This window comes from Alligator mississippiensis, chromosome 1, assembly GCF_030867095.1.
Source record: "Alligator mississippiensis isolate rAllMis1 chromosome 1, rAllMis1, whole genome shotgun sequence".
In the NCBI taxonomy this organism is placed as follows: Eukaryota; Metazoa; Chordata; order Crocodylia; family Alligatoridae; genus Alligator; species Alligator mississippiensis.
Window position 1 is genome coordinate 347,610,077 of NC_081824.1, and position 12,922 is coordinate 347,622,998.

At 46.3% G+C, this 12,922-nt stretch overlaps 1 protein-coding gene across 3 annotated transcripts in view; it reads right to left on the reverse strand.

Annotated features, from left to right (window-relative positions):
• Positions 1-12,922, reverse strand: part of FHL2 (four and a half LIM domains 2) — a 72,167-nt gene that overhangs the window by 43,785 nt on the left and 15,460 nt on the right. Inside the window, exon 1 of one of the 3 annotated variants that reach the window (XM_006265080.3) lies at positions 712-879. The exons of the other annotated variants lie outside the window; for them this stretch is intronic. The gene's annotated coding sequence lies outside the window, so the exon portion shown is untranslated. Of the gene's footprint in view, positions 1-711; positions 880-12,922 lie in introns of those variants that run through there. 3 annotated transcript variants of the gene reach the window in all.

Genomic DNA, 12,922 nt, shown 5'->3' on the forward strand with positions numbered 1-12,922 from the left:
AAAGGAAAAAAAAGTATTAAGTAAAATCTTTTCTGCTCTGCTATGCATGCAGAACCATGAATGATATATGCCATAGATTAAGCACCTATATGATTGTGTTTTCATGTGAGTGCACACATACACACTGTCCCTCTCAAGTAGAGTAAGGAAGAATTCAGAGCTATTTATTGAGACCAGCATTCCATTTTAATCTCCGCAAATAAGAATAAATGTGCTTCAAAGGCTTCCCTTTTCCTGTGTACAGTTTGTCCCTAGTGCATGACAGCAAATAAGCAAGGCTACCTTTGTTTCACGTGCATCTGCTGCTGCTATAGCACAAAAAATCTCTTTTGTTGAGCTAGGGAGCAGGAAGTGTGCCCAGAGGAGTAAAAAACTAAAACCTTGAGCTCCTACTTTTTACAACCTCTCCAGTAAATTAGCCAAAATGTACAAGACAGTAGTACAGAGTAGTCAAAATACAAATAAATCAAATTCCTCATCACCTTTCTGTGAATTCGCTTATAGATGGACCTGCAGAAAATTTTCTTGTGATATAACCCTTCTTCATCCTCATTATATGTTCAGGAGAGAGGGGAATTAGCTCTCCCCTTGTTATCTGCCCCCAGTAACAATAAACCCTTTTTGGATTCAAGCTCTCTCATTCTATACCCTTTGTTACCCTTCTGAGGTACACTAAATGGTACTGGGAAAAAAAAGGGGGTATCTACTTACAGAGCAGTAGCGGGCAGTTAATGTTAATCCCTGGACCAGAGACAGGGAGTCACATCCATTAACAAATATGTAAAGAGCACAACGGCCTGCTTGAAGAGTAGAGCTGTACAGCCAGCCAGGGACTTCTCCAGCCTGTGAAGGACAGCTCTTCTGATTTCTGTTCTGCCGTCAGTGTTGTGTGGAAACAGGCTGCTGCCTTCACAGCCTAGTGAAACCCCTCTGTATCATTTTACCATATAAGGAGACAAAAGCATCAGAGACACTCATTCTTTTAGGCTCTGTGCAGCTGGCATTCAACACTTTCTCTCTTCCAAGGGTGTAGATTTTTTCCCCTTCTAAACAGTCTTCGTTGGACCCTATCCTAGACTAAGACTCTTTACCCCCCGCACACACACACTTTTGTTTTTCTAACCCCCGTTGCTTATTAATAATGTAGCTTTGTTAAATGTGAGTGATCTCAGTTTACAGAAGGAAAGCTTACAGCAATTCAGGCACAAACACTTCTAAATCTCTTCACCTGGCTGAGAAAATAAAGAACTTGGCTAGATTTTGTATGAGAATCTGTCCACACTGGCTATTTTGCCAACAATAAATCATTCCATTGTCTGGAGAAGAGTAAAACAAGCTGTCTCTTTGTAGTGACTTGATGTATATATAAAGTGGATGGTTTTATGATGAGCAAGTGTGTGGGTGCATCTGGGTGTGTATTCTGAATGTGTGTATCCTTGCATTTCCTCCCTCTAGTGTGCAAAAAGCAGGTAAAGCTAGAGAAACACGAAGTCCCTGATGTCTTTAGAAGGTAAAGGAACTGTCTCAATGCAAACTCAAGACCAAGGAATAAAACCCTCCCTACTGGCACACATTAAATTAAGGGGGAACCATTCATTCCTATCTAACCAGGAACTAATTTCTCTGTTGTAAAGTCTTGTTTCATATTTCATCCATTCTTGCAGAAACACATTCTGTTAATAAAAATAGCAGGGGTCCTCAGAAACCTCATGAGAAGAGAGGAAGTATATTGGATGTGTTTGCTCTCCACTAGTTGGGGTAGTCCAAGCTGCTAATATTTCATTAATGACAGACACACGCCAAGAAGCGTAAGTTGACGATTTTCTTTCAACTTAAAGAAAATCTGCCAGGATGAACATAAAATCCGCAAACCTGCTGCTGACAGATATTCTCGGTAGCTCTATAGGCTTTGCATATGCATAGCATATATAATGGTGAAAAGCAATTCAGCATGCTCTCCTTGAAGAGCTTTGGCATGTGTGCATGCATGTATATGTCTTCAGAGTGACTCAAATGTGAAGCCCTCCTTTCATAACTATTACTGTAGGCCCATCCCTGTCCTGATCTTGCCCAGCATTCAGCACAGGAACTAGAATAAAATGTATTAGTATATATCTTCCTTAAGCAAAACCTACCTAGATCCTGATCTTGTGGTGCTGATGCAGGCACAACCCCATTATATAAAATGAAAGGACTGGGCTTTTCATAGCTCTTTAATTGGGAATAACCCACTGTCCAAATGGCATTAATTTTGATTCATAGGAAGGCTGAAATGGTTATTAGTTCTCAAACTTCGGGTTTCCTTACCACCCTGAAAGCACAGTCGTCTACTGGATAGAGTACTGCTCTAAGACCCTGATGATCAGGGCTCTACTCTCAGTTCTGCCACTGACCTTCTGGGGAACCTTGAACTAGTTACTTTACCTTCTCTGCTTCTGTAAAAATGGGGTTAATGATACTGACCTCTTCTGTAAAGTGCTTTGAGATCAACAAATGAAAAGCACCTATGAATTTTATCTTAACTGAAACATCTTACCATAACTCACCACAAATCTCCCTCCCTGTTGAACAATCTTCCTCAGTTTCCATTTTCAAATACCTCAGTAAAAGGATGGACTTGAAAGTGGCCAGATTTGGGTTATTTGAGTCTCATTCTTTCCATTCTCTCTAAAATAAATGGCATAATCTTAGCATTTTAATGGTTCTCTCATTCTCTTTCTCTATCCTACCCATGCCCTATTTTCATTTTGCTAGTTCTCCTAATCTATTCATGGCAAAAGCAGTGACAGCAATCTTTTGGGTGAGTTTCTGACCTGCTGGCCTGTAATATAATGTTGTTTAAAACGTTAAATTACAGCATATACTGGCTGTCGTTGAACTATTTGATTAAGTATTTGGGGTCATGTGCTGTCCTTAGGAAGAAAAGGACATGTAACGAGATGTAAGGACCAAGAGTGTAATGAGTTCCCTGCAGGTTTTGAGAGAAGAACCTCTATCAAATTATACCCCATGATTTGTGGACTTTTTGTTTAAACATGTGATTGAGGGATGCAAACGATCACTGGTTACCTCATCTTTTTTTGATGTAAGTCAGTGAAGAGGCAAAAACACGTCTTTCTCCTCTACCACTACCAAAACCACTGGAAAAACCCCAAACATTCCTCTTCAAAGGACAATTTATTATTTTCCTTCCACAAAACTAGTTTCTTAGCTATATTCTTGTATCATTCTTTCTTATTGTTATTATTCAGACCTCACTATAATGTAAATTACAAAACAATAAAATAATACCCTTGGCAGTTAGGACATTGCAGGCCACTTCAAGAATATTTTTGTAGCCATTTTGCAACTTAAATTATATATTTATGTAGCTTTCAGTTTACAAAATGTTTTACATCTTATAAATTTGTGTCCACTACTGTTCTAACTGAAGTCCTTGCAGGCTTCAATGGCAATGCAGTTTTGCTATTGGTCTTCAATGAAAGAAAGATCAGGTTTATTATTTCCATTGATTTTTCCTGTATAGCACTAATAATAAAGTAAGTTTAGGTAAGAAAAAAAATCTAGTGTAGGAGTTCTTAATGACCTAAACCAGGGGCAGGCAATTATTTTGAGCGGGCCGCTTATCCAGTTTTGGCAGGCTGTGGAGGGCTGCATGGGTAGCCCTGCTCCTTGACATGTGCCCCGCCCCCTGGTCACCATCTTGGGACCAATGTCCCAGGGCCAGCACCGGTGGGGTCCAAAGCGGGGCACAGGCTGGCAGAGGTCCATGGAGCTGGGCTGGGCTGCACCAGCAGGGAGTGGGGAGCTGGCTTGGCTCCATAGAGCCCCTGCCAGCTGAGACCCTGCGCTCCTGCCACCCTGCTCTGGGCTCTGCCAGCACTGGCCCCAGGACACCGGTGCAGGCCCTGTGCTCCCACTGGCTCCCTGCCCGCTCACACCCAGTAGCCCCCAGCCCCGTGGTACAGGCAGGGGGCAGTGCACAACCCTGACTCTCTGCTCGCCAGCAGGGAAGAAGCTGGTGCTGAGCATGGGGAAAAGTGGCCCCTCACCTGCCCCATGGCCAGCGCCCTGTGTTGGAGGCTCTCGCAGCCCGCACAGGGTTGTCCAGAGTGGGCAGAGGCAGCCCCACATGGGCTGCAAGCAGCTGCAGTGTGGAGCACCGAATGTGGGTGGGGAGGGGCCGCTTCCCCCTCCTGCATCCTTTCTTGCCCGGAATCCCCCCCACTTACCTGAGCTTCCTGCGCCAAGGCAGCCATGTCCTCCCCAGCCCAAAAACCCAGGGCTGGGGGATAAGGCCGGGTGGGCCCTGCTGCTATTGGAGCCCGCTGGGCTTCCCCTGGGTCCTACTGCCCTTGGTTCCTGTCATTTTTCACAGGAACAAAGGGCAGAGAAATATTAATTTTCCAAATTTTTTTAGGGGCCCCATGGGCCAGATAGAATGGCCTCATGGGCCAGATCCAGCCTGTGGGCCATATTTTGCCCACCCCTGACCTACACTGTGTAATTATAAGCAGAACCGGCTTAAAATTAAATGGCAGTGCCAAATCCTGATAGATAATAGAATCATAGAAAAGTAGGGCTGGCAGGCATCTCTAGAGGTCATCTCGTGTTAGATGAACACTTTCAAATCCTTTGGTTCAGAGGGTTTTCTTGAGCTCACACTGAGCATGTCCCCATGAGCAGGTACATGCATTTCCTCCAGGACAACCAGCCGTGGCACATATTTGTGCCACAACTAGTTGTCCCTGGACACACCCCTGCATGTGCACTCTGGTACACAGCAAATTGCCCTGGGTGGGGTAGGGGAGGTTGGAGCCAGCACCTGGGCTAGCCCCAGCAGCCTTACTTAGGGTCTTGGGGGCCTCCAAGGGCTGCAGTGGCAACGATTCAGGTGCACGAAGCCTGACCAGCAGTCAGAGTGTGGCTCTGGCTGCCCAGGCTCCGGTTTTGGGCAGTGTACACTGCAGCCACATGTGCCACCCTGATTTTTTTTAGTGTTTTTTTTTTTGTTTTGTTTTTTTTACACATAGAGATCTCCTGATGCCAAAAAAACCCCACCATGCTGCAAATTAGTAGCACAGCAAACACATGCATGTGCGGCACATGCAGTTTGTGGTGCCACAGACAGGTTTGCGGTGCCACAAACCACACATGCATGCTCGTGGCACACATCCACTGAGGTGACCGAATAATGAACCAGTGCTTAATGGAGTAATACAACTGTATATATACCAAATTCTATGCTATTAGTTTAGATATTTTATGTTTCTTTTCTGGATGGATGCTTCAGCATCTCAAGAAGGCCTTAGATACAGCATATGAACACACTGAGCTTATGGTGGCTTCTGACATGTACCACAAGTCTTTCCAACTGCATTTTCATAGATTATAGACTCGGAAGGGACCACAATGGATCATTGTGTCCGACGCCCTGCACCTGGCAGGAAAGAGGACCGAGGTCAGATGACCCCAGCCAGGTGACTATCCAGCCTCTTTTTGAAGACCTCCAAGCTAGGTGATAGCACCACCTCTCTTGGAAGCCCATTCCAGATCCTGGCCACCCTTACTGTGAAAAATTTCTTCCTAATATCTAACCTAAATCCACTCTCAACTAGTTTACACCCATCATTCCTAATCACTCCCTGGGGCACCTTAGTAAACAGCGCTTCCCCTATTCCCCGTTGGCCTCCCCTAATACATTTATAGACAGCCACAAGATCTCCTCTCAGCCATCTCTTGTGAAGGCTAAAGAGATTCAGCTCTCTCAACCTCCCCCCATAGGATCTATCACAAAGGCCACTAATCATGTGAGTGGCCCTCCTCTGGACCCTCTCCAGATTCTCTGCGTTTCTCTTGAAGTGTGGCGCCCAAAACTGGACACAGTACTCCAACTGCGGCCTGACCAGTGCCGCATAGAGGGGGAGCATCACCTCCTTTGATCTATTAGTCATGCACCTGCTAATGCACGACAAGGTGCGATTGACTTTGTTGATGGCCTCGTTACACTGCCGGCTCATGTTCATCTTGGAGTCAATTATGACTCCAAGATCCCTCTCTGCCTCCGAGCTGCTGAGAAAGACACTCCCCAACCTATAGGTATGCTGGGGATTCCTCCTTCCCAGGTGGAGTACCTTACATTTATCTTTATTAAACTGCATCCTATTTCTCTCTGCCCATTGATCCAACCTGTCCAGGTCAGCCTGAATCTGCTCCCTGCCCTCTGGTGTACTAACTTTGCCCCATAACTTGGTATCATCAGCGAAATTGGAGAGGGTGCTCTCCACGCCCTCCTCCAAATCACTGATGAAGATATTAAATAATATTGGTCCGAGGACCGAACCCGGCAGGACCCCACTGCCCGCCTCCCTCCAGGCTGAGAAGGAACCATCCACCACTACTCTCTGGGTGCAGTCCCTAAGCCAGTTGGCCACCCACCTGACTGTGTAGGCATCCACTCTGCAGTCTGCTAGCTTCCCAATGAGGATAGGGTGTGAAACTGTGTCGAAGGCCTTCCTGAAGTCCAGGAAGATGACATCAGTCTCGGCTCCCATGTCCAGGCAGCGTGTGACCTGGTCATAGAAGGCTACAAGTTTTGTCAGGCAGGATCTATCTATGACAAAACCGTGCTGGTTTCCCCTCAGCATCGTTTCCCCTGTTGGGCCTGCACAAATGTGTTCTTTGATTATTTTCTCTAGCATTTTCCCAGGAATAGAGGTAAGACTGACTGGTCTAAAGTTACCCGGCTCGTCCCTTCTCCCTTTCTTGAATATGGATACCACACTGGCCCTTCTCTAGTCCTCAGGGACCTGGCTGGAGCACCACAAGTACGTGAACAGCTGTGCCAGAATCTCAGCTATGACACTGGCCAGTTCTTTCAGCAGCCATGGATGGAGGTCATCCGGGTCTGCTGACTTGTACCCATCCAGCTCCTTCAGGAGCTCCTTAACTATTTCAGAACTAACCGTAGGTAGACTGGTGCCATGTGGACATGCATCAATGATCGAGGTGGGGGAATTGGCTTGGTCGGTACTTAGAAATACTAAAGCGAAGAACTCATTGAAGAGCTCTGCTTTTTTCCCCGCGTCATCCACCAAGTCTCCTGATTTGTCCTGAAGGAGCCCTATGTTGCTCTGAGCTTTTCTTTTGCCTGCTATATGCCTGAAGAAGGACTTTTTATTGTCCCTGATTGTTGAAGCCAGCCTGAGCTCAAGCCCCACCTTGGCCTGTCTAACTGATTCCCTGCAATAGCGCGCCAGGGAGATATATTCCTCCTTGGTGGCTGCTTCCTGCTTCTTCCTTGAGTCATGCAACCCCTACTTTCACTCCTGGGCTAGGGACAGACATTCAAAAAGCCTGAACCTGAATTGATTCAATCTTTGCAGGTTAGTGTAACCTGGCTAGGCTAAATCACTTTGTAACTGTACAGACATCCCAGACATGCAGGAAAATACCTGTAGTGGCTCAGGCTAGAAGCTGGGGAGGCAGTGCTAGAGGAGCTCTACCTTCCCTTCCACAGGGCTGAGCTGAGGGGGCTGTGGGCATGGCTGAGGTTGCTGTGATTAGGGAGGGGTCCGTTCCGCCCCGGTCCCCCCGGCCCTTGATAACAGAGCATTTATCAGTTCTGTTATCAGCATTTAACATCAGAAAACAAAGCCTCGTTCATTAGTTCAAGCTCTTCTTAAACAGCTTTTTTCCAAGGAAGGAATGCAGGGACATTACCAGCTGAGCTCTTAATTATCTCCAAAAGGCCTACGTGGACACTGTCCTATCTGCTTTACACTGCATCAGCTAGCATACCACATGCTGGCTATGGTCAGTGCTGTGAGAGAGAGGAGGAAGGGGGAAAGAGGGGGGCTTAAACAACAAGTGGTGAGAGGGGGAAAAAGCGGCGCACAGGGAGGCCAGCAGAACCTGCTGTGCCTGCAAGTCTCTGCCAGAGCTCCAGCCAGGGATCAGGGAGCCCCACCCAGGCCAGAGAGCATGCCGGGATGCTGGGGAAGTCTGGTTTATCTTAAACCAGCAAGGGGTCTGGGACAGACATTGCATAGACCAGTTTGAGCTGGTCAGTTAAGTCTGATACTACATGCAACCAGGTTTATCTCAAACTGGTTTCAGCCATTTTCAAATTGGCTTATGTGCACTGAACAACTGTTACAGGTTTAAACCAGTTTCTGGTCACTTAAATTGGTTTATGTGTAAAGTCTGTCCCTAGCTCTGAGGAAGCATCAAGGACATAGGATACATTAACCTGCTCCCCTGGCTCATTCAGGGAATGCTACAAGCAGAATTCTGAGTGGCTCTTTCATGGTTATGTTGCAAGTATTTAGGAAAATGGTTCTTTCCTCCCTCCCCCACCCCCGCCAGCTGATATATATAACTGGGACAATAGGAATTTAGCCCTGAAACTATCTGTAGTATTAATTTACATCACATCATCTGTAAATATTTGCTATAATTCATATGCATACATGCATCGAACTGTATGTTTTTAGCCTTACGCATATTGTAAGAATTTTCCATTGCTTGATTTTGGCAGGTATACAAAGAGCTGCAAACTGGCACTTTTTTCAGCTGTGGATTTAAAAAAGACAACAGGAAAAAGGTTGAAAAAACACGGTTGGGAGGTGAGTGTATTATTCCTCTCAGTTTGAGTAATGCAATAATTGCATATCTTTAAAAAAAATGCTGCTAAGTTTAAAAACTGCCAGGCTTCTGGCACCTTCCATGAGCTAATGCTGTATCCTGGAAAGTTTCATGATACTTTATCAGAATTCAGTAAATCCCGTTCCGAAGCCAGAACCCATGTAATACAAGCTGCCATTGGAGACAAGAGGGTCCATTTGAGAGAACTCCTATTTTTGGCATTAATACTAAGGAAGTAGTATGGAATCATCAAACCTTTCATTTTAGTGCAATAGAGCTAAAATAACAGTCAGGCATTATTAAATCTTTCTGAAATTTTAGCCTTATGTGAGATGTTTTGAGATATTTAATATTCCCCAAACAGATCTGGCATATGCAATGAAAAAACAGATATTTCAGTGTATTTCTTATCTTCCCACTTCCCTATTCAGAGTCCATAACTGCACCTCCTATTTGCAATAATAACATTTTTTCCCCAGTGAGTTGACTTAGCATGTCTGAGACAATCCCTTACTTTGTATAAATTGTAAATTGTCTCTTGACTTCATGAAAAATGTACCTCAGCTGAGAATCCAGAATTAATGGAGGCAACCTGTTTTACCAGCTGAGAACTGGTTAGGTTTAGAAACACCCAAGACATTTCCCTTTTCTGGGAAAGAAACATGCTGCAATTTTCCTTAACCAAAATAGAAATGTTGGATTTTTTAGTAACTCTAAGCAAAATTGGAGAAATCGTATTCCTGTTCAATGATGGCTCAGGGTGGAATAGGACCTCTACTAAATGGGCATAGGCAATTGGTGACGGACAGGGGGGACAAGGCTGAACTCTTCAATTAGTTCTTTGCCTCAGTGTTCCTAAGCGAGGGGCAAGACAAGTCTCTCACTGGGATTGTAGAGAGGCAGCAGCAAGGCACCAGACTACCAAGAGTAGACCCTGAGATGGTGCAGAGTCACTTGGAAGAACTGGATGCCTTTAAGTCGGCAGGCCCGGATGAGCTCCATCCGAGGGTGCTGAAGGCACTGGCTGACGTCATTGCACAGCCACTGGCAAGAATATTTGAACGCTCATGGCGTACGGGCCAGGTCCCAGAGGACTGGAAAAGGGCCAATGTGGTCCCCATTTTCAAGAAGGGGAGGAAGGAGGACCCAGGCAACTATAGGCCAGTCAGTCTCACCTCCATCCTTGGCAAAGTCTTTGAAAAAATTATCAAGGCTCACATTTGCGAGAGCCCAGCAGGAAATATTATGCTGAGGGGAAACCAGCACGGGTTTGTAGCAGGTAGATCGTGCCTGACTAATCTAGTCTCTTTTTATGATCAGGTTACAAAACACCTGGATGCAGGAGTAGGGGCTGACGTTGTTTACTTAGACTTTAGGAAGGCCTTTGATACGGTATCCCACACCATACTGGTGAACAAGTTAAGAGGCTGTGACTTGGATGACTACACAGTCCGGTGGGTGGCGAATTGGCTAGAGGGTCATACCGAGAGAGTCTTAGTGGATGGGTCGGTATTGACCTGGAAGGGTGTGGGCAGTGGGGTCCCGCAGGGCTCGGTCCTTGGACCGATACTCTTCAATGTCTTCATCAGCGACTTGGATGAGGGAGTGAAGTGTACTCTGTCCAAGTTTGCGGATGACACAAAACTGTGGGGACAAGTGGACACGCCGGAGGGCAGGGAACAACTACAAGCAGACCTGGACAGGTTGGACAAGTGGGCAGAAAACAACAGAATGCAGTTCAACAAGGAGAAATGCAAAGTGCTGCACCTAGGGAGGAAAAATGTCCAGCATACCTACTGCCTAGGAAATGACCTGCTTGGTGGAACGGAAGCGGAAAGGGATCTTGGAGTCCTAGTGGACTCCAAGATGAACATGAGTCGTCAGTGTGACGAAGTCATCAGAAAAGCTAATGGCACTTTATCGTGCATCAATAGATGCATGATGAACAGAACCAAGGAGGTGATAATTCCCCTCTATTGGGCGCTGGTCAGACCGCAGTTGGAATGCTGCGTGCAATTTTGGGCGCCGCACTTCAAGAGGGATGTGGATAACCTGGAGAGGGTCCAGAGAAGGGCCACACGTATGGTTAAGGGCTTGCAGGCCAAGCCCTATGAGGAGAGACTAGGGCACCTCGACCTCTTCAGCCTCCGCAAGAGAAGGTTGAGAGACAACCTTGTGGCTGCCTAAAAGTTCATCATGGGGGTACAGAAGGGAATTGGTGAAGCTTTACTCACCAAGGCACCCCTGGGGGTTACAAGAAATAATGGCCATAAGCTAGCAGAGAGCAGATTTAGACTAGACATTAGGAAGAACTTCTTCACAGTTCGATTGGCCAAGGTCTGGAATGGGCTCCCAAGGGAGATGGTGCTCTCCCCTACCCTGGGGGTCTTCAAGAGGAGGTTAGATAGGCATCTAGCTGGGGTCATCTAAACCCAGCACTCTTTCCTGCCTATGCAGGGGGTTGGACTCGATGATCTATTGAGGTCCCTTCCGACCCTAACATCTATGAATCTATGTTTGCTTTCTTACTATGTTTGAATAGTTTTCACTCATGGTCTTAAGCAATTACTCTTTTAGTTTACTGAAACAGCTTCTCATGGCTCAGCAGCTTTCAAAAATACTTATTTTAATACAGGAAAATTGCCATCTCATTGGGGTATTTCATAAATGTCAAATCTTTCCTCAAAAGATCTCTGTAGTGTTGTTATATTATTAACAATAATATGATAATCAGTCTCCAGCAGAGAAAGGTGACATCTGAAAGTGAGCAAGCCAGTGCAATGCAGTTCAAAATGTTGTTTATGGGTTTGTATGAAATTGCACATTTGACTTCATCCTTGAGAGGTCATCAGGGTATACAGATGGTCTGGAACAGATGAAGCAGGAAGGAAGACAGCTAGAACACTGCTGGTGGAAGTCTCGTTATGACTTGCCAACCGTGACAAAGACCTCTTAGCATTGAAGGGTTGCAGGTTCAGGCTGAAGAGTCGCACAGGATAAGGGCATCAGTGCTGGCATGAAGTGAGGAGAGAGCATTGGGGTGAACAAGAGGAAGCAGAAAGGAGTCTTGAACCTCCCAACCAATGAACATGTCTGATTCAGATGAAGTCTGACCCTTTTGCAGCCAGGGAGGCTGAGGCACTATGGTACAGCAGTGGGCAGCTCCCACACTGCCCAGGAAATGACTTCAGCTCTGCAGGGAACAGAGGGATCTGAGTCCTCATGCTTCCAGCTCTCATCAGTCATAAAAGTACCTGGAAAGACCATCAAAACAACATCCTGAACAGCAACTATTGTGTGCAGAGTAAGACTGACAGCAGAGAGGCATTTCCAGCAGGGGCTGCAGGCTAAGTCAGAGAGAAACCAGGAAGATCAGGGATGCTAGAGACAAGTGGTACAAAAATATTTTGATAAATATTGCATTCCAGCAGATGGCTTGTAAACCTCATGCCAATTAAAAGGAGGTAAGGCTACCTACAGCAGGCAAGGTAGAGTTGGCTCCTTAAGAGCCAACTAACAGACTGTTTTGGCTCTGCTTACTTAGGCACAGTAAAAGACTAAGAACAAGAAACAAGAGTCAGTGTGGGCCCATAAACCTGAGGGTGAAGAGGTCGTAAGTGGTGGGCTTGACAGATCTCAGGGAGAAAAGGTATTCAAGGTAGGAAGTTGCTCTGAAGGCACCTAAAAGTTCTGTCTACAGGTGAAGATAAAGGGCAGTACCCCCAGAAAGTTTGATAGATGTAGCAAGGGGCCCTGTCCCTGCTACTAGAAGTGAGGGAGTGCATCACTGCAGAGAGGCTAGCAGCAGAGCAGTCAGTCTGTTGCCAGGAGAGCTAGGCAGCAGGTGAGGGGAGGTAAAGAGGCAGGCCAGAGCAATAAGCAAGTTAATTAAGGCAGAAGAGGAAACCCCTGGGCATGGCCTTCAAGACCAGAGGTCAGGTTCCTGGAAGGGGAAGGAGGAAGGGCTGCATAAGCCTATCTCAGAGCCAGAGCCTTAGACTGACCCTGACTCTGAAGCAGCTGTAGGATACCTCTTTGAGATAAGCGCTTTTGAGTTGAGTTGTTTATAGCCTGTCTGGCAACTTAGGATGGATGGGAAGCCACAGGCAGGGCATCTGGGAGGCACCTGATAGGAAAGGCTAAGGCCCAGGGAAAGAGCCCTGCTAGGGGCCTGGGACCCAGGGCTTGTTTGGAGGTAAAGCTGAACAAAGTAAAGTGGGGGGAGGCAGGATCAGGGGCCTAATATTAGAGGGAGAGCGTGGTCTGACCAGTATTA